The sequence below is a fragment of the Bubalus kerabau genome, chromosome 4 (assembly GCF_029407905.1).
Source record: "Bubalus kerabau isolate K-KA32 ecotype Philippines breed swamp buffalo chromosome 4, PCC_UOA_SB_1v2, whole genome shotgun sequence".
In the NCBI taxonomy this organism is placed as follows: domain Eukaryota; kingdom Metazoa; phylum Chordata; class Mammalia; order Artiodactyla; family Bovidae; genus Bubalus; species Bubalus kerabau.
Window position 1 is genome coordinate 103,584,354 of NC_073627.1, and position 19,850 is coordinate 103,604,203.

Here is a 19,850-nt window from a genome sequence, read left to right on the forward strand (position 1 = left end):
CTCTACAGTGAAGCCCGAGTAATCTTTACATCTGAGACTGCCTATGAAAAGGACTCATCGGAGGCCATGTAAATTACTCTTACGTTCTTAGTTTCAAATATTAAAATGAAAGTCAAATTTTAAACTCTTATGAGAACATATCTATATGCAAACTTTTGAAAATATATTCATATGCAAACTTTGAAATTATAGTCCGTAAGATTCACAATCACATAAGCCACACGCAATATTGGCTATACTGGGGGTGGGAAGAGAACAGTTTGGAAAACATCAGAAACAGTAGCCTGATGGTCCCTGCTTGTTTCATTTGTTAATGAGCGAAAGAAACACTACTGTAAAGAGTTATGGTAATCTGCACGTTTTGGAGCAACTCCCATCTGAAAGATCAACCTCTATGGAGAAGGATTTGCTAGATCGTCATCCTATACGCCAGGTCTGGCACAGTACCTTGCCCAGATATTTATCAATCATTTATTCTCTTAATCTTGATACCAGTACAGGGCTACCTTGACATGCAAATGCATCTAAAAATATTTTCCATGTGTCTTAGATGAGTTTAATTTTCAAGATAACAAATCTTTAAATTATAATAAACACAATCATGATACAAGCACAAAGAAAAAAATCATAATCTGCTACCCAATGCTTCTTACTGATTATAAAATATGGTTAATAAATAAATAAGGCCAAACCTTCATTAATGTTCACAAAAAAAGAACTTCAGCTGGGCCACCTTTGGTTGTTGGACTCAATATAATTTTTGTTGTTTAACAGCAAAACAAATGTCTCCATGTACCCAGTCTCTCTCCATTTGCCTGGTCTTTCAGGGGAGGCAGTCTATCTGCTTCTCAACAGTATGATACTGAGAACTATGCTCACTGACAACTTTTTAAATACCATGGTCTTATTAAAATGAACCTTTAAAAGGAAAAATCAAAAAAGCCCTGCATTTTTTGGTTCTTTACTGTGCTTTTTACATACAGTATCTCATTTCCATTCTTTAAAGTTTTCTGTGAAATTGTGAGACTAAGGCTCAGATATAAAAATCCCTATCCTAAAACCCAACAGCAAGTAGGTACAATGACTGCACATTTAGTATACCCCAGACTCAGACCTGAAACATAACTGACGTCTTTACTCAGCTCTCCTGCTACCACAAAAACAAACAAACAAAGCCCACTAAATTAAGAATAAATCTGCAACACCAAGCCCAGATGTTTTCAGAGAATTATGCTCAATTTTTAAGAAACATAACCCAATGTTACTTAAACTGTTCCTGATCGGAATGTGGGGGGTGGGGGGGACAAGCTTTAAAATCCTTAAGATACAAGGCTAAAATGGGTAATTTTGTTGTTCAATGGCTAAGTCATGTCCGACTCTTTGCCACTGCATGGGCTGCAACACGCCAGACTTCCTTGTCCTTCACTATCTCCCAGAGTTTGCTCAAACTCATGTCCATTGACTTAGGGATGCTATCCAACCCTCTCATCCTCTGCCGCCCTCTTCTCCTTTTGCCTTCCATCTTTCCCAGCACCAGGGTCTTTCCCAATGAATCAGCTCTTCACATCAGGTGGCCAAAGTGTTGGATATTCAGCTTCAGCATCAGTTCTTCCAATGAATATTCAGGGTTGATTTCCTTTAGGACTAACTGGTCTGATCTCCTTGAAGTCCAAGGGACTCTCAAGAGCCTTCTCCAGCAACAAAATTCAAAAGCATCAATTCTTACACAAAAGAAGCCACCACAATGAGAACCCTGAGCACCTCAGTCAGAGAATAGCCCCACTTGTCAAAACTAGAGAAAAGTCTGAGCAGCAACAAAGACCAGTGCAGCCATAAATAAAGAAATAAAATTAATTTTTAGAAATGTTCTGTAAAATCTGACTCTTTTATATATATACATATTATAAAGCTATGACAATTAAAACATTGATGTGGGACTTCCCTGGTGGTCCAGTGGTTAAGAATCTGCCTTGTAATGGAGGGGACACAAGTTCAATCCCTGCTCTGGGAACTAAGATCCCACATGCCAAAGGGTAACTAAGCCTGCGAGCCACATCTAGAGTTCATGCACCACAAGGAAAGATCCTGCATGATGTAACTAAGACCCAACACAGTCAAACAAATAAGTTTTGTTTTTTTTTTAAACAGAGGTAATGGTACATAAATAGATCATTGTATAAGAACCTAAATGACTTTCAATACTGCACTGGTTAAATAAATTATCATATATACAATTATCATTATACAATGCAATATTGTATAATCATTTTAAAAAAGAAGCTCTATACATATTCATAGAAGGAGAAAAGGTGGAAGTAGTGACAAATTTCCTCTTCTTGGGCTCTAAAATCATCACAGATGGTGACTGTAGCCATGAAATCAGAAGACGATTGCTTCTCAGCAGGAAAGCCATGACAAACCTAGACAGTGTGTTGAAACGCAGAAACGTTACTCTGCCAACAAAGGTCCATATAGTCAAGGCTGTGGTATTCCCAGTGGTCACGTACGTTTGTGAGAGCTGGACCATAAAGACGACAGAACGCCAAAGAATTGATGCCTTCCAACTGTGGAGCTGGAGAAGACTTCTAAGAGTCCCTTGGACAGCAAGGAGATCAAACCAGTAAATCTTAAAGGAAATCAACACTGAATACTCTCACTGGAAGGACTGATGCTGAAGCTGAAGCTCCAGTATTTTGGTCATCTGATGCCAACAGCCAACTCACTGGAAAAGTTCCTGATGCTGGGAAAGATTGAGGGCAGAAGGACAAGAGGGCATCAGAGGATGAGATGGCTGGATGGCATCACCAATGCAATGGACATGAACTTGGGCAAACTTCAAGAGATGGTGAGGAACAGGGAGGCCTGGTGTGCTGCAGTCTATGGGGTCCCAAAGAGTTGGACACAACTGAGCAACTTCACTTTCACTTTTCACTTTCATGCATTGGAGAAGGAAATGGCAACCCACTCCAGTGTTCTTGCCTGGAGAATCCCAGGGACGGGGGAGCCTGGTGGGCTGCCGTCTATGGGGTCACACGGAGTCAGACATGACTGAAGCGACTTAGCAGCAGCAGCAGGCAACTGAACAATAACATATACATTCATGTTTTTAAAATCTCTCCCAAGGGGATGGATAGGGGAAATTAGATGAAAATAGTCAAAAGGTACAAGTTTTCAGTTACAAGATAAATAAGTACTAGGGATATTACATACAACATGATAAAGATAAGTAACACTGATATACATTCTATAAGAAAGTTGATAAGGGAGTAAATCCTAAGAGTCTCACCACAGGGAAAATTCTTTTTCTATTTCTTTAATGTTGTATTAATATGAAATGACAGATGTTCGCTAAGCTTACAGTTGTAATCGTTTCATGATGTATGTTAAGTCAAATCATTATGCTGTACACCTTAAATTTATACAGTGCTCTATGTCAATCATATCTTAATAAAACCGGGTGGGAGGGGATGGTCACATCCAAGGTACACAGTTAAATGAAAAGAAAAGTAAGTATAGATACTATCATTTGTATTAAAAGATATACATATGCATATATGCTTGTATTATTTAGTCGCTAAGTTGTGTCTGACTCTCTGTAACCCCATGGACTGTAACCCACCAGGTCCTCTGTCCATGGGATTTCCCAGGCAAGAATACTGTAGCGAGTTGCCAAGCCCTCCTCCAGGGGATCTTCCTGACCCAGGGATCGAACCTGCATCTCCTTCATCTTCTGCACTGCAGGTAGATCCTTTACCTACTGAGCCGTGGCTTCCCAGGTTGTACAGAATATAAGGTTGTATAGAATATCTTATCTATATTTATATCTATAGATCGATCTATATATATAGAACATCTATATGGTTGTATAGAATATCTTATGAAGAATATATAGACTATGTCTAAAAAGCCCTAAAAGAAACAGTTTTAATGATGGTTAGCCAAAAAAAGAAACGTCTATCTGATGGCCAAAGGTGAGAATATGTACATTTTATCCATTTTTACCTTCTTAATTTTAAACACTGTTGTATATCTTGCATTGCATTATTATTCAAGTAATAAATATTTCTTTAAACATATGAGTATAAATAATAATTTTTTTAAATAAAAAAACAAATAAAGTTATCAAAAAGGCATGAAAAATAAATTTCCCTATCTCAGAGCCTGATTCTTCCTGCTAAATGAGAGCTGCCTGAATGTTGTAGACTGACAGTTCTCAGTAAAGTGATCAAATTTTAGATAAGGCTTCCTTTTGAAAATTAAATAAAAGCAAAATGAATAAGATATGCTACCAGCAAGGGAAAAAAAATAAGCCTCAACAGTACCAGTCAAAGGGATGCTTGTGACCTTGCTGAGTACCTGATGGACTCCCTAAACAGAACCAAAGCAATGTGACTGACGTCCAATCAGAGAAACAAAGGGATGTCCTCAGGACTAAAAGTCAAATGTCTAGTGGAAAAAAAGAGTTAAAAGATGGAGATAAAAAGAGAGCCAAAGTGAAGGAATTTGCTTTCTTCTTTAACCTCCTTCAACAGGAAAAATGGATCTGCAGGAAGAATGTTCAGAAGTGAGTACTTCTAAGGGTCAAGAGAAGCCCAGCAGGTAGAAAATACCCCATCCAGATGATGCCTCCTTGCCACTTCCACCTTCAGGACCTGCCTGTCATCAAATAATGTGTTTCCCACAGGCCAGACTTTCCAGAAAGAGCAACAAAGAACATGTATGCCTTGGGTTTGAGTTCTGGTTCTTGTGAGTTGGATAAGGGAGTGACACTGAGGACTTTAGTCCTCCAATGCCTGACATACTCTGGATCACTGGGAAAAGTTCAGATTCCTGAACCTGCAATGCTGAAAATGAGAACAGGAATATGAAATCCCCCAAAAGTTCTGTCACAGCATCGAGTTCAGTTAAAATATCCCTGTGCTTGGCTCTTAGGTTATTTCCAATATGTAGTTGGCAAAAGAGAGTGGAGATCAACATTTCATGGTGGGGCTAAACAGCACCAAGCCTTTTCCACACGGTTTTGAAAAGTAAGCAGACGAGAATCACAGCCCTAGGAATCAGCACGAGTGATAGGCTGAATGTGACACGGGTGCCCAGCCAGGCTCCTTAATTCACGTTCACAAATACTTACTGGTTTGCCTTGATCCCTGTGTTTTCGTTTCTGTAATCTTTTTTTGTTGGTTTTTGAGAAATTCAGAAAACAAAATTGATGAGCGGCCAGCCTTAAAACACACCTCTAATGAGCTCAGGGAAGCAGGGTGAAAGAGTGCTGGCTATTAGTGGCCCAGAAAAAACTCAGAAGAGAAGACCTAAGTAAGTCAGGTGTAGATTGTTCTCAATTTGACCTTAAGCAACCCTCCTCTGAGAATGAGGGAGGCCAGAACGTCTAAGAAAAGTTAGCTTTCAGCAATACCTAATTTTAAATGTGTGGAGGGGGTTGGGAGGTTGTATTTAAAGCTATACTTCATCGGACAAAACTGAGAAAATACTTAATTGTGTTTTAAAGGTGGGGAGGGGCTAATGGAAATGAAGCATTTCCCTAGGATTGCCTTAAATTTCTGCTATTCAAAATGCAGTCTGCAGGCCTACCTGAGCTAGTAGATAGTATCTATCAGTCTTTTTATAACATGTGAAACAGAACAACAGAAAATATGGGAGTACAGTACAGGTGGCAAAATACTGTTCTGTGGAATTTCTGTTTCAGTTTTACACGTGGGGAGGGGGTCAGGATGGGTAAAATGTATTTGCTACCGTGTGCCTGATTTTAATTTCCTGAATTTTGTCATGTATGTAAATACCAGTAATTTGTATAACAAAGATTTACTGAGCACCTGTACTATAATGCCTGTGAGGCAACAAAGTGCTAGTGTGATATAAGTGAAATAAAAATACCTGGTCCCTGCCCTTGTAGAATTCTTTCAGTTTAGAAACAAATTATCAAATAATTGCATAAATATAAAATTATATACTGGTAAATGTTATGGAAGGAAAAAGTTAAGTAAATTAAGATTGCTTGTCATTAGGGAAGCTGATTTAAATTGAGGAAGAGGTAGGGTGACTGCTCAGGATTGTCTAAGAAACTGCACTCAAGCAGACCAGAAAGATGTACTTGGAAAGGAGGCGGGAAGGAAAAATCTGCCCGGCAGAAAATGGCACTATCAGGGACTTCCCTGGTGGTGCAGCAGATAAGAATCTGCCTTGCAATGAAAGAGACATCAGTTCAATCCCTAGTCTGGAAAGATCCCCCATGCTGCAGGGCAACTAAGACTGCATCACGACTACTGAAACCCGCGCGCCTACGAGAAGCCACCCCAACAAGAAGCCCACACAACCACAACAGGAGCCCCCACCCTCTGCAACCAGAGGAAGCCCACGTGCAGCAACAGACACTCACCACAGCCAAACTGCTTAATTAATTAAATCTTTAAAATAAGAAAATGGCACTTCCAGCAAAGGTCTGTATAGAATGGGGAAATGAAAAGCTAGTGGGTTGAAAGGCAGAACCATCTAAATAAGGCTTAGGGAGGAGCTTGGAGTAGGAAGAGATAATGCAGGAATTTTAAATGTCCTGAGGGTCATTAGAATGATACAGTTTGCATTTTAAAAGATTACTGAGTAGAGAAGAGATATCAAGGGAGCTGAAGTGAATACAGAAATGGTACCAGATAGACCCTAGAAGATCTAAGCAGAAGTGACAAGGTTTGGTGATGGTACAAAAGCAAGGACTGAGGAAAAAAAAAAAGCAAGGAGTAAGCCATGAGGTGTCTGGGATAACTCTCAGGTTTCCCAAGTTAACTGCTAAAATGTGGTGGGAAGGATGAAAAACTCAGAGGAGCAGAGCTAAGAGAAAAGATCACTGATCACAGTTTGGCCTGTTAACAAGTAGAGATGCCAAATTAACAACTAAAACTGGACAGAAATATACAAAAATAAAGTCATCACCAAAAGGGATTTGAGGATACATTATTCTGCTCCTTATTTTCCCACAGTAACTTATAATACAAACTAGAAGAATCTAGAATATATTTTACTTTAAAGACTCACAGAAATAGACTCACAGCCTTAGAAAACAAACTTATAAAGGTGAAAAGTGGAGGGGGGACGGGGGGGGGCAGAAATTAAGAGGTTCGGATTAACATACATGCACTATTATACATCAACTATCTAATCAACAAGGACTTAAGGGCCTCCCGGGTGGCACGGTGGTAAACTGCCTGCCAATGCAGAAGACATAAGAGACATGGGTTCGATCCCTGGGTCAGGAAGTTCCACTCGAGTAGGAAATGCAACCCACTCCAGTATTCTTGACTGGAGATTTCCATGGACAGAGGGGCCTGGTGGGCTACAGTACACAGAGCTGCAAAGAGTCGGACACAACTGAGCACATACGAATATGACTGTATAGCACAGAGTACTCTACTCAACAGTCTGTAATAACCTACATGTGAAAATAATCTGAAAAAGAATAAATATATGTAACTGAATCACTTTGCTGTACACCTAAAACTAGCACAACATTGCAAATCAAATATTTATTGTTGTTGTCAGTCAATAAGTCGTGTCCAACTCTTTGTGACCCCATGGACTCCAAGTACGCCAGGCCTCCCTGTCCCTCACTATCTCCCAGAGTTTGCCCAAATTCATCCAATGTAAAGCAAAAATTATATTTAAAATGTTTTAAAGTTTATATGGAAGACCAATTCATAAAAACCATAGTAGTTGAAGCCACTGTATATCTGAAAATATAGAGCAACAACGTAACTAAAGAGTCACATCCAAAAATAATCCTCTTTCATGAATTAGTCAGTTCAGTCGCTCAGTCATGTCCGACTCTTTGCAACCCCATGAATCACAGCACGCCAGGCCTCCCTGTCCATCACCATCTCCCGGAGTTCACTCAGACTCACATCCATCGAGTCAGTGATGCCATCCAGCCATCTCATCCTCTGTCGTCCCCTTCTCCTCCTGCCCCCAATCCCTCCCAGCAGCAGAGTCTTTTCCAATGAGCCAACTCTTTGCATGAGGTGACCAAAGTACTGGAGTTTCAGCTTTAGCATCATTCCTTCCAAAGAACACCCAGGACTGATCTCCTTCAGAATGGACTGGTTGGATCTCCTTGCAGTCCAAGGGACTCTCAAGAGTCTTCTCCAACACCACAGTTCAAAAGCATCAATTCTTTGGCACTCAGCTTTCTTCCCAGTCCAACTCTCACATCCGTACATGACCACTGGAAAAACCATAGTCTTGACTAGGCGGACCTTTGTTGGCAAAGTAATGTCTCTGTTTTTCAATATGCTATCTAGGTTGCTCATAACTTTCCTTCCGAGGAGCAAACGTCTTTTAATTTCATGGCTGCAGTCACCATCTGCAGTGATTTTGGAGTCCAAATGCATTAGTAAGGAATCATTTTTCTACTGTGTTTACAATATGCCCATTATCTAACACAGTGCATGGCACATAATACAGGTTATCTATTGAAGACAAGTACCCACTCCTAGGCAAAATAAACCATCCAGCAAAAATAAGGCAAATGGCACAAATAATAAGCAATTCTTCAAGGAAAAACTACTATGGAACATACAAATGTATAATTAAGGGCATTTCTCAGGGGAAAAAGGGGAAATGAGTTATTTTAACACAAACTTAGCTCTCCTATTCAAACAGATGCTAGATTCTATTCATAAGAATCAGTTTAATTTCAATCTTCTAGGGAAGATCATCCCCAGGCAACCTCACCAATCCCTAAATGTCCCTAGATATAGAAAGAATCAAAATGTAATAAAATCTCTATGTTGAAAAGCTATAGTAAAATCTCATCGAGGTTATCAAAAAAAAAGTTAAAATGGCAATTACTGATGATTTTTCTTTTTCCTCTAAAGTCTAATAATAAACATGGTTTATTAGAGAACAGATTTTCTTAAAAACATGGACTTGGTTTTTTCTATTCATAAAGGTCCTATTGATACACAGGAGAAAAATCCAAAGATGCACATATACACAAAGAAGACAAATTAACCATATTCCCATTGCCCAGAAGTAACCACTTTCAAAATTTCACGTGTAACTTTTTCTGTACATACATGGGGATAGAAAGTAAAGAGTGATACACAACTGATGGTGTAACTGTTTAAGTCTATAAATGAGATTACAGAACACGGCTATGACTGGTATGGGATTGAAAAAAGACTAACTTAAAGGGATAACTGAGCTGAGCTATCTGAAGGATAAGATGTAATTAAGAAGACAAAGAACACAGGCTGTTACAGTAGTAGTGGAAGCAGAGGGAACATGAGCCCCAACCAGCCAAGGAACTGTGGAGAGGGAGGAGACTGGCTGGGCAAAGCCTGGTTAGGGCTGAGAGAACTTGATCCTTGGGGAAAGAACATGTGAGGCCACTGAAAGAGAAGCAAAGTAGACAGACTTCTCAAAGTAACTGTCACAATTACTCAGGTAGGGAAAGGATTAGGCCCTGCAAGTGTGGACTTAAGAGGACCAGCATCCTCTCCCAAACGGTATAAAGGGTAGGGGCACAGGGGAATCTTGGGGAGTGGAGAGGCAGGTGAAGCTGCAAGGAGAAAAAGATAATAATCCAATATTTTAAATGTATCCTTTAGGCTCCATAAAACCTTCTGGATTGGTAAAGATAAGGAAAATAGAGTGACTTTAACTATGTCACAGCTCCCAAGAAACTCACATAGAAATAAAAAAGGCTTGGGTCTATAGAAAAGAAAAGAAATGAAGGCAGGCAGAGAAGCATTAAGTATTCAAATTACCAAAAAGAGAAAATACAAACTTTAAAAGATTGAAAGCACTGCATCAGACACTGAGTTTAAAGAGCATGGAATATACATATTTTATCATATCTCTAATAAACATACAATAAATACATCAGTATCAAGGAAATAATCATTATGACTATTACATACATAAAAAACACTGGGTTAACAGAAAGGGACGATCTTAACGACATCCACGCAAGAAAAACATAGCACTAAACTCAGGACAATGCCACACACAGAGAATTCTGCCTCTAAGAAGTGGTCTTTCCTTAGTAGAACAGGAAAGAGCCAAAACAGGACCCTCAAAGGCTTGGAGGAAGCATCTCTCAATACTACTATCCCTACTTGCTCATTCACTCATTCAAGAGAAAATGTTTAGTCCAGCAATTCCACTACTAGCTATATACCCAAGAGTAAAATAACAAAATTTTTAAAAAATGCATCCATACAAAAACCAGTTCGTGGATGTTCACAGCATTATTTATAACAGACAAAATGTAGAAACAACCCAAATGTCCATCAACCAATGAACAGACAAAATGTGACATATCCATACAATGGAATATTAGCCATAAAAACAAATAAAGTATTGAAACATGCTATAACATGGATGAACTTTGAAAATAATAGGCTAAGCAAAAAAATTCTAGCCACAAAAGACCAAGTAGTATATGCTAACATTTATATGTAAAGTCCAGAATAGGCAAGTCATTAAGACACAAAATAGAGAAGTCACTGCCTAGGGGCTGGGGTGGAGACTGGATTTGGAAGAAATGGACAATAACTGCTAACTGGAAACGAATTCTGAGGTGATTAAAAAAAAAAAAAAAAGGTCTAAAATGGATTGTGCTAATGGTAGCTCAATTCGATGCATATACTAAAACCATGGGGGAAAATCCACTTTTAAATAGGTGGATTTCACAGTATGTGAATTATATATCAATAAAGCTTTTATTAAGAAAGAGGGTATCTGGAGCACCTGGGGCACTATGGCAAACTGCCGGAAACAGAACAAAGAAAATACATTCAATCACACACAAAACCTGTGCTCAGACTATACCTTTCTACTAGAATAGAAAAGTCAGTCAACAAGCAATTAGAAAACAATGAGAAAAGCAAAGAATTCAGACTGTGCCCCAGGGACACTTAACCTACTCCTGGGTGATAAAGATGTCCAGAAGAGAACTCAATATACCAAATTTTCATCCTTAAATTGAAAATTTAAGTCTCAGAAATTTTAAGATTAAGTACCTGTTTCCAGTCTCTTAAAATCTGCATTCTCACGGAATGTTACTGACAGCAATGGACTGTACCCGTTTTAAGTATCTGTGCACGTGCAATGTTTAAAATATGTTTTTAACTTTACAAAAGCAACAGATTATAGTCTGTTAATAAAATTAAACAACTCTACTATTTAAATTGTACTGTCAAGTTCGTGAGGGTGCTCTAATGTGCAAACTTTTCACAGCACCTTAAATTGGAAGAAAGAGGGCCTTAAAAACCCGAATTACCATGAAATACATTCCAAAACAAAGCCTGGGGGTTTGGGAGAGGACTAGCAAGGTGGGAGAACTTGACTAAAGATCAAAAAAAACTGAGTGCTACGAAGTAAAAATGGATCTTTAAGATTAAAGCCACTGATTTTCAACCACGACATTTTGAAAGTAGAATATTTGTAACTGTTGTCAAAGAAACAGCGAAGCTGAGTTTCCTGAGATTTTAAAAAAAAAAAAAATACTGCGAATTCAAGTGGGTGAAATGGAGCAAAGTTTGGTCTGAACGTAGGTGAACCGACCCTACCAAGAAACATCCACGAGGATAAGGGTGGAACGATTGCAACTTTTAACCTATACTTACGAAGCAGCGGTTGACAAATCATCCCGCAGGGTAATTTGCCAACTGCTTTTTTAAAAAAAAGTTTGTCCCCTCTTCTCTAGGGGGGAGGAATCAGACAAAAAACCTCCCAGGCATCGCCCACAACCAAAGCCAGACCGTGCAGACGTGCGTGGTTGCAGCTCAAGGGAAGACTGGCTCCGAGTTCACCCGGAAAGCATCCGAATCGAGCCCTGCTGGTTTCATTGGCTTAGCCCAGAGGAAAACCCCAAGATCGAGCCGGGAGCCCCAGCCTACCTGGCTCCTTTCTTCACATTCCCACCCCTCGCCACGTGCCATGCCTAGCATTCCACGCGACCCGATCCGACTTATATTTATTAAGCACCCACTGTCTACACCGCATCACGGCTAGAAGCACTGCAGGAGGAAATGGCCCCACACCGGAAAAACCAAAAGGACAGCCACAGGGGCTAAGGACGAACCCAGGAGAGGAGTAAGCTGCCTACGGTGGGGTGGTCTGGAGAGGAGCCTTCACCCTCACGTCGCGGGTCGAGACAGTCCCAGGGAAGAAATGGCCCCGAGGGGCGCGCCAGGCCCGGCCTCCCCGGAGTCCGCCGCAGACCGGGCTGGAAGGGGAAAGGTAAGGAGTCGGCATTCCCGAACCACCGCGCGCTCCTCTGCTCCACCGAGCGCGACCCCGACTCCGGTCCCCGGGAGAACGGCGAGCCCGGGGACCGAACCCCCGCGAGGGCCGGAGCGGGCTGTCACTGGCTCCCACTTCCCAGCCCTGCGACCATGGCCGGCCACTCTCTCGCCAGAGTGACAGCCACGGCGTCCGCGGACCGAGCGTCTCCGGCCCGGCGTCTCCGCTCTGCCAGACGCCGGCACCCACTGCTGCCCCGCGCGGAGCGGGACAGTACCGGGAAGACCGCCCGGGCCCCTCCCCCCACCGGCCCCATCCCCCGGACTCCGGAAAAGCGGTTTACCTGGCGCGCGGGCGGGGGCGAGGACACGACCCCGAGGAGGAAGATGAGAAGGAAAACGGTGGCCTCCGGCCCAGGGAGATTTGGGAAATTTGGAATACTTGTTCCGCACTGGGTGACAGCTGTTCGCTGCGCACGCGCACCCGGCCCCAGTCGCCCGATCACTCCGCCGCTCCTCACCCTCCCGTCGAGGGCTGGGAGGCAGCGGCGAAGGCGCGCGCACGGGGCCAGCCGGCTCTCCCTGCGCGAGGGCGCGCGCGTCGTCACGTGACCGCTGGGGCCCGGCACTTGGTGGGTCACGTGAACTTCCAAACAGCTTAAAGGTGCCAAGCACCTTCTTGCTTCGGCTTAATCTTTCGCACAGTTCTTAGGCTAGGCTCGCTCGCCGCCGCGCTTCGTGTTTTCTGGAAAGGAACATGTCCTCTTTTGCCCAGAAGGGGAAGATACTTGAGCAGAAGGAAGAGACAGGTGCACAGAACCTTGCCTGGGAGCGCGAACCGGGTTCCTGCAGGATTGGACCTGATGAAGTCCACGCGCCACACGTCGCCCAGGGCTCCGCCGCGGGCCTATGGCGGTCCCCGGCGCGCAGACGTCAGAGTGGCGTTGCCATGGGTGGGGCCTCGCAATGCCCAGAGGAGCCTGGCTAGGATGTCTCGACTTGCTGCTGGGCAGCATTGACAGTGTTTTATGGCTGAGATTTCTGAGCCTCTAGACCGACATGGGAGGTCCCAAGTAGGCTAAAGGTGTCTGCCTGCCAACCCCTTAACAAGTAACTCAAGCAAGAAGCTTGTTATTAGCCGAGAGGAGTCAAACTGTCCCGTAATTCAGTCACCTACGCGGAACAAGTCCCACCCGGCGCAGGTGTGCTCTTGAGTTGAAGAGTCCCCAGGTGACCCCAATAGGAATTAGGACTGGAGGTCACTCAGAAACATGGGATGACAGCAATATGGCCTAAATTGTAACAGGAAGTTCAAGTGCCTCCGGACCCCTCAGAAAGTAGTTAAACTAGCTTGCTACAACTTGTTACTCCTGAGCTGTACCTCTGCCTTACAAGATGTGCGGAAGAACCACACAGACCTTACTTAATTAAGCCTTTGCACTACCAAAGACAGATGGCTGAGTACCAGGTGTTTTGCAAAGCTGAACAATTTTTTTTTTTAACTTCCTGTAGAGACTCCAGCTGGGTCCCTTGTGGCGTTTCCCCTAACGTCTCGGCTAAGATTGGGCAGAAGCTTACACTTCTGAGCACACTTGGGCTGTCTTATATGCTGTGTTTTCTACTGCAATCCACTGATTTTTGCTTTTTAAAATATCTGAACAGGTGCATTTACCGCACCCTGGAAGTTTTTTTCTCACCGGAAGGAGCACTGCAAAGGCAGGTGAAATATGGGTGATTAAGTAAAGCTAATGGGACTATTGGGTCACCATGTTTCTTTAGTCATTAAATTTGAAACAAGGTTTAGGCACCATTACCCACATAGGTACACGTCTGAACTTCGCTAACATGTAAACTCAACTGGGACTTCTCCAACTGTGTATACTATGAGGACCACAACCTTCCTTACAAGTCAGTTGTATATGCTAAAACAAGACAGTCATTTAGGGCTTACTGTGAACCTGATATTTGTTTAAAGAGCTTCACATATATTAACAAAATTAATCTTTATAATCCTGCAGTGAATAGGTATTATCTCCTTGTTACAGATATGAAAACTGAACTGAGATTAAGAAACAGCTACTAAACACCGGGGTCCTTGGAAGCCATATGCTGCATTGGACTAGGAACCTAGTACACCAAATTAAGTCTGGAAACCTGAATTCCAGTCCGTTCACAATTTGCAGACAGGTAATATTCCACAAATAACATTTGTTGAACACAGTAAATCAAGACTGCTTTTTTTTAATCTGAAAAATGAGGGTGACATACCAGCTTTGCTAATTTTGAGAATTTTTGAACATTAAAGAAGGTAATGTACAATGTCAAAATACTTCAAAAGCTGAAAAGCATTGAATCTATTAATATTAAGCGCTTTAGTTTTGGAAATTGAATTCAGCCTACTAGAAAATCAACTGGATTCATGTCACAGAAGACAATGTTGTGTCCTTCTTATACTGAAATACCTCTATTGTAAATTATAATGAAAATTAAAATTTTAGCCATATAGTAGGTTAATTTATTTGGGTGAAATTAAAAATGCCAGTTGTAATAAGATGGAGTTTGTATAATGGAAACATAGATTTTCTTTGAAGCTTATTTTATGTAAACTACTGTTCACCTCAGAGACAATACTAGTAAATTTTTTAAATATGTATAATGCAGCAAATTGATAAATTGATACACTACTAAATAATATAGTCTAATTTTAAATATATTGAAGTCCATTAGACCTTTGAAAATATAAAGTATTAAATAACTAATACTCATTAATGTTTCTATTTATCATTATCACATACATGTCTGTTACTTATACAGGTACAATACAAACCAACCAATACTAGATGTTTAGATGACTTTTTAAAGTGTTACAGTGACTATGATAGTGAGTACCTAATAAAATTAGAAGTCTTGGTAGCTGTTCTCTGTGTCCTGTGTTCTGAAGCTCAGATCAATTTATCTCTTATGAGGATTATTATAGAAGTGTCCTAATGATCTCCCTACTTCCCATGCATTCTCCAACCATCCCATACCCCTGCAACCCATCTTCTGTACTGCAAGTCAAAATTATCCTCCTAAAATAAAAACTGGATCATGATTCCACCCAACTGAAACACCTCACTAATTTCTTATCATTACCAAAGCTTTTCAGTCTGAGTCGCAATGGCCAAAAAGAATACGGTGACCAAGGATGTGGGGATCGACACTGAAGTGAGTCAAACCTCTGTATAAGCTAAATATTCAATCAGTTTGGATACCATTATGTCTTAATAAAAGACACCTAAAATTACCACTTAAAATATTTAATTTTCCTTTTAAATATTTGAATAAAATTAAAGTTTGGGGGTGATATGTCATTTTTTTCTCTAGGCCTCCAGTTCTGTGTGTGTTTCATAAGGTGGGGGACTGGGGGAACAAATGAGGTAGTTTATGTTTTCTCTCACATCAAGGAAAACATTGGAACTTATTTTATGACATCTAATCATAACACAATAAAAAAATATTTATTTTTCCAAATAAAAATAAAACTACATACCTAAACCAAAGTTGCAAACTCAGTATATATAGTTGTCAATCAATCCTTTTTATTATGTATTATTGTTATTATTGCTGTTTGTACTGTTTTATGTTATTTGTACAGGCTTTGGATAACGATATAGTACTCTTGCCTGGAAATTCCCATAGACGGAGGAGCCTGGTAGGCTGCAGTCCATGGGGTCGCTAGGAGTCAGACACGACTGAGCGACTTCACTTTCTCTTTTCACTTTCATGCATTGGAGAAGGAAATGGCAACCCACTCCAGTGTTCTTGCCTGGAGAATCCCAGGGATGGGGAAGCCTGGTGGGCTGCCGTCTGTGGGGTCACACAGAGTCGGACACGACTGAAGTGACTTAGCATAGCATAGCATAGCATAGCTACGAATAGGACAGAAGTGGCCTTCCTCTCATGGAACACACAATAAAGCCAGTGAGATACCAACATGCATCTACAGAAATGGCTAAAAATAAAAACTGACAAACACTGGTGACAGTGTGGGGGAACAGAACCACCAGTAGAAATACAGGCTTCCCTGGTGGCTCAAGAGGGTAAAGCGTCTGCCTGCAACGCAGGAGACCTGGGTTCGATCCCTGGGTTGGGAAGATCCCCTGGAGAAGGAAATGGCAACCCACTCCAGTATTCTTGCCTGGAGGATCCCATGGACAGAGGAGGCTGGTAGGCTACAGTTCATTGGGTCACAAAGCGTCAGACACGACTGAGCGACTTCACTTTCACTTTCATGCATCAAACACATACACAGAAAGTTTTATAGCATTACCTGTGAGGCTCAAGCAGGGACCCAAAAATCTATTCGCAGTTAAGTAGAGATGTAAATGTCAGTACAGTTCTACAATGGAAAACTATCCAGCAATAAAAATAAATGAATTATTGCTACCCATAACAGAATGGCTAAATCTCACAAATAAAATGGTAAGTGAAAGAAGCCAGACCCAGAAGAATACATGCTGTTACTCCAGCATGTATTCTACTTTTAAGCATCCATCTAGTTTTAAATGTGTTTCTATAACATTTAAAAGTAGATAAAACTATTCTATGGTGTTAGAAGTCAAAATAATGGTTACCTTTGAGAAGAAAGGGGTGGAACAATTGGGGAGAGGAAAGGAACCTCTGGGGTGCTGCTTATGTTCTGTTTTTTAACCTGGATGATAATAATTGTATAATTCATCAAGCTGTACACTTATGGTTTGGTTTATGCATTTTATATGTGACATTTAAAATTTAAAGATTTTCAAATATTTAGTATGTTAATTTTTATATATATTTTTTAATTTTTGTGTATTTGTTATAGCAATTTTCTTACCCATTTTGACAAATGGACTTCCCAGGTTGGTTTAACTTGCTAAACAAAGGGTAAAACTTCTGAACCTTCCCCTTCCTATTGAACGAAATTTTTTGTTGATTAGAAAGAGGAAAACGTGAAGGGAAAAACAAATGAAAAGGAGACCAAGCTACTTTTTCCTTTGGTCCTATTGACCCTTAAGAATCTCTGTAACTGAAGGAGTTTTCTCTCTTTTTTTGTTTCCTTTACTTGGGTAGTTTTATCAGGGTTGTCAGTAACTCACTATGAAATGTAATACTCCATTACAATAATTATGTTAGTTTAATTTTTTTAAGCTTTCTCAACCATATTATATCTCAGCCCTATATATACTGATATTTCAAACCCTTTTTAGTTGCAGGCAAACAATATACAGGCATACCTTGGAGAAAATGGGGGGACTGTTCCAGAGCCTGCAATAAAGTGAGTCAAATGAATTTTTTGGTTTCCTAGTGTATATAAAAGTTATGTTTACACTATACTGTAGTCTATTAAGTGTGCAATGTCATTATGTCTTCAAAATGTACAGACCTTAATTTAAAAATACTTTATTGCTAAAAAATGCTACCCATCAATGATGCTACCCATCATCTGAGCCTTTAGTAAGTTGTAAATTTTTTACTGGTAGAAGGTCTTGCCTCAGTGTTGATGGCTACTGACCGATCAGAGTGGTGAGTGCTGAGGGTTGGGGTGGCTGTGGCAATTCCTTTAAATAAGACAACAATAAACTTTGCCACATCAAATGATTCTTCCTTTCACAAATAATTTCTCTGTAGCATGCAAGCCTCTTTGATAGCATTTTACCCGCAGTAGAACTTCTTTCAAAATTAGAGTCAATCCTCACAAATGCTATCGCTGCTTTACCAACTAAGTTTATGTACTAATATAAATCCTTTGTTGTCATTTTAACAATCTTCACAGCACCTTTCTCCAGAGTAGATTCCATCTCAACAACCCACTTTCTTTGTTCATCTGTAAGAAGTGACTCCTTATCCATTCAAGTTTCATCATGAGGTTACAGCAATTCACCCACATCTTCAGGCTCCACTTCTAATTCTAGTTCCTTTACTATTTCCCTACACTACACCTGCAGTTCCTTCTTCCACTGAAGTCTTGAACTTCTCAAAGTCATCCATGAGGAGTGGAATAAAATTCTTCCAAATTCCCTTAATGTTGATAGTTTGACCTCTTCCCATGAATCTCAAATGTTCTTGATGGCATCTAGAATGCTTGATCTTTTCCAGAAGGCTTTCGATGAGTCGACTTTGTCCAGATCCATCATAGGATAACTATTACCACAATAGCTTATGAAATGTATTTCTTAAATAATAAGACTTGAAAGTCAAAATGACTCCTTCATCCATGGGCTACAGGACAGATATCATGTCAGCAGGCGTGAAAACAACACTAATCTTGTTGTACCCCTGGATCAGAGCCCTTGGGTGCTCAGGTACATTGTCCACGAGCAACAATATTTTGAAAGTAATCTGTTTTCTGAGCAGTAGGTCTCCACAGTGGGCTTTAAACATTTAGTCAACCATCTTGTAAACAGATGGGCTGCCAACCAGGCTTTCTTTTTCCATTAATATAGCACAGGCAGAGTAGATTTTGCATAATTCTTAAGGGCCCTAGGATTTTCTACATGGTAAATGAGCATTGGCTTTAACTTCAAGTTACCAGCCACATTAGCTCCTACTAAGGGAATCATTCTCTCCTTTGAAGCTTTGAAGTCAGCCATTGACTTCTGCTTATTAGCTATAAAAGTCTAGATGACATTTTCCATTGTAAGGCTGTTTCATCTACCTTGAAAATTTGTTGTTTAGTGTAACCACCTTCATCTTAGCTACATCTGAGTAACTTGCTGCAGCTTCTACATCAGCACTTACTGCTTCGCTTTGTACTTTTATGAGATGACTTCTTTCCTTAAACCTCATGAATCAACGTCTGCTAGCTTCAAATTTTTCTACTGTAACTTTCTCACCTCTCTCAGCTTTCACGGAATTGAAGAGAGTTGGGGCCTTGCTCTGGATTAGGCTCTGGTTTAAGGGAATATTGTGGCTGGTTTGATCTTCCTTCCAGACCACTCAAACTTTCTCCATATCAGCAAAAAGGCTGCTTCACTTTATCATGTGTGTGTTCACTAGCATAGCACTTTTAATTTCCTTCAAGAACTTTTTCTTCACATTCACAACTTGGCTAACTACTTTGCTTGAGAGTCCTACCTTTTGGCCTATCTTGGCTTTTGACATGCCTTCCTCATTGAGCTTAGTCTTTTCTAATTTTTTATTTAAAAAGACACACAGTTCTTCCTTTCACTTGAATACTTAAAAGGCTATTGTAGGGTTATTAATTGGTCTAATTTGAACAGTGTTTTGTCTCAGGAAGTAGGGAGGCCCAAGGAGAGGAAGAGAGAAGGGAGGACAGTGAAGTAGTCAGAACACACACAACATTTATCAACTGTTTGCCATCCTATATGGGGATGTGGTTTGTGGTACCCCAAAACAATTATAACAGTAACATCAAAGATCACTTATCACAGGTCATCATAACAAATACAAAAATAAAAAATTCAAAATATTATGAGAATTACCAACATGCAACACAGAGACATGAAGGGAGCAAATTTTATTGGAAAAATGGTACCCATAGACTTGCTCAATGCAGACTTTCCACAAATCTTCAGTTTGTAAAAACTGCATTATCTACAAAGCACAATAAAACAA

At 40.6% G+C, this 19,850-nt stretch overlaps 1 protein-coding gene and 1 long non-coding RNA gene across 31 annotated transcripts in view; one reads left to right on the plus strand and one right to left on the minus strand.

Annotated features, from left to right (window-relative positions):
* KDM4C (lysine demethylase 4C) overlaps positions 1-12,809 on the minus strand; it is a 405,440-nt gene extending 392,631 nt beyond the window's left edge. For 21 of the 30 annotated variants that reach the window (XR_008713536.1, XR_008713537.1, XR_008713538.1 and 18 more), the window contains exon 1: positions 12,599-12,729. The gene's annotated coding sequence lies outside the window, so the exon portion shown is untranslated. Of the gene's footprint in view, positions 1-5,131; positions 6,302-6,394; positions 6,992-12,094; positions 12,450-12,598 lie in introns of those variants that run through there. The other 9 variants (XM_055578088.1, XM_055578091.1, XM_055578093.1 and 6 more) reach the window with 8 other exon arrangements.
* A 37-nt stretch (positions 12,810-12,846) lies between these two features.
* LOC129650021 (uncharacterized) lies at positions 12,847-18,301 on the plus strand. Its single transcript, XR_008713540.1, has 3 exons — positions 12,847-14,441; positions 15,395-15,461; positions 17,483-18,301. It is a non-coding gene; the product is annotated as an uncharacterized LOC129650021 (long non-coding RNA).
* Positions 18,302-19,850: the final 1,549 nt, after the last annotated feature.